The sequence below is a fragment of the Porites lutea genome, chromosome 3, assembly GCF_958299795.1.
Source record: "Porites lutea chromosome 3, jaPorLute2.1, whole genome shotgun sequence".
Lineage (NCBI taxonomy): Eukaryota > Metazoa > Cnidaria > Anthozoa > Scleractinia > Poritidae > Porites > Porites lutea.
In genome coordinates this window covers 30,470,069-30,472,568 of record NC_133203.1, presented here as the reverse complement: position 1 = coordinate 30,472,568, position 2,500 = coordinate 30,470,069, and positions in this window count along the sequence as shown.

Here is a 2,500-nt window from a genome sequence, read left to right as displayed (position 1 = left end):
GCCAGATTTGTTCTTTGTTCTTGTCTTTTTCTAAATCCGGGCGCCGAAATAATGCTAAATCTGCTTTTCAACACACTGTTAACAATAACACCACATAATACGCAAAAAAAAAAGAAGAAGAAGAAAAGAAAGAACAACGTATGGACCTTTAAGACGATATTCGCGGTTGGTCACCCATCCAGTTTTTAACCCCAACCGGCAGGGCTTAACTTTAGTGCCGTTACCAAGCCGAGTTTCGCGAGGCTTATTGCGAGATACGTATTTCTAATTTATTTTAATGGGCACGATCGGCCTTGTCAGATCTTCGAGATCGGATTTCATATAATATTTATGTCTAAGCAAAGGCGGAAAATTTCAGTTTCCCGCGGTCGAGTGCAGCGATGGAGTCCTTTGAGCTTCGAAGGGCTGAATTGCTGCACTCTTCTATAACTAATGGAAGGCAATGGTTTCCCCTGAGCAGAAAGATTTGCGGCGCCCTAAGTGTTGCAAAATTTATGTCAGGTAGCCCTTTGGTGGCAAATTTTCCGATGGAATTTGCCTTGGTTCCTCTCGAAAGTGTTAAAAATGTCGGGAGTTTCGACCGACGATTGATACTGGAAGGCAATAGAGTGGCCATAGCCTCTCTGTTTGGAGTGATTTGTGCCATTCTCCGGCAGAAAATTAATAAATGCGAAATTGGAAAGTACGCTTGGATTGTCAATGCCCTTAATTCGATACAAATCGATTCAGAGACCAATGAAGTTCAAGCAGCATCTAGCGCAATCGACCCGGCGGAGGTGCTCAAAGCGGCAACTGATCTCATCGCAATCATTCGGAAGGAAAACGACCAACTTAAAGCTGATCTTGATCGTGCTCAAGTGAGGTTGAAATCTCTTGCTGAAGAACTTAATAATGTCGAATTGTTAGCACCCGAGGCAAAGGTGAAACCAAAGATGGTGGACAAGGAAGATGCAAAGAAGGAGGACAAGGTTGAAAAGGATGTGTGGACCTCGATAAACGATGTTTGCGACAAGTTTCAGGTCCATCTCGCAGATGTTCTCGCCGATCAGGTCCACAGTTCTGATGTGGGTCGCTTTTTAAGCGATATCGCTAGCAAAGTTGCAAGCAAGTCCAGCAGCCCACGGCAAGTCATAGAGGCGATAATGGGGGACAGTGCCACCCAGTTTCTTCAGTCACTTCGTGTACCGGACTGGACTTTATTGTATTTTAAATTGCAGTCAAGGATCCCGGACCAAGCTTGGCAAACATTGGTTAGCCTAACAAAGTTAGGAAGAACTGGGGTAAGTCACAACCTTGTTTTTCTCGAATTAATAAACAAAAACCGTTCTGACTTGGACATTTTGTTTAAAGAGAAGGTGCTGAATCAATTTTTGCTTGAGGGACGGTTACATAATACTTTTAGAGTTAGATTTTTTGTTAATTCCAGCGAAATTGGAATAAAAATATATGAAAGCATGATGCATATGTCATATCTAATGCAATTATTTCTATTTATTTTATCTCTGTAGACCAAAACTGACCTCCCAATCCTTTTAAATAAAAATCAAATGAAGGCACTGCGCCAGATGATTTTTGCTGTGATAAGGAGAGCAATGGGCATCAGACGCTTGCCAGATGGTGCGCCATGTGGCTTTCAAGTAAACCTTTCTGCTGCAGAGGCTTGGGCCGCAAAAGAAACCAGGTTTCATGACCCTGATAAGAAGACCCTTGACATCAACCTTAAACTTGACGGGCGACCCTTTGCTGGTATGTTTTTATCATTAGCACATTGAACATTTTGAGCTTTTTTTTTTTTTTGCCAAATCGCAGATCAATTTAGAGCAATAAATGGTGCCTAAAGTTTTCAAAAATGTTTGCAGGCTGTATGCAAAAAAAAATGAGGACAATATTTTCCTCTATCTGTTTTCATCCCGTAGCCCTCAATTTTTGCTTACGGCTTGCAACAATAATATGTGACCCTCCACAGCAATTTGATGCTAAAGGTGAAAGCACGCTCACGACACGCTTGCACGACACGCTTAGCGTGCCGTAGATCACGGATATGCGCATGTTAAATTGAAAAAACAAAGACGGACACACTTGCCTTTGTTTTGGTAAATTTAACACGCTAGACTTTTTGTTTTTTGTAGCGTGCCATATGTCACGGTTAGTGTGCGAATTACAGCACGCTTAGCTTGCAATTTGGGTAAGACACGCTGAACACGCTTGATTATTAAAACTGCTAAGATGATAAAAAACGGCTTGGGTTTTCAACGGATTTAATCAGCATTGATAACTGGTCGAAGTGAGTCAAGTATACCAATTGAGACTGTTTTGGAATTTGATCGTAACCGTAGCCAAATAGTTACCAAAAAAGGGTGCCGTTCATAATCATTTGCGGTTCCTTTTTGTAGAGGAAATTTATTTAGCTTATAGATAACAGGCCTTGCATGCTTTTGGGCACACTGAAAGCGTGTTGTGCTTTTTCGCACGGGGCTTTTGTTTGAAAATTTTAACACGC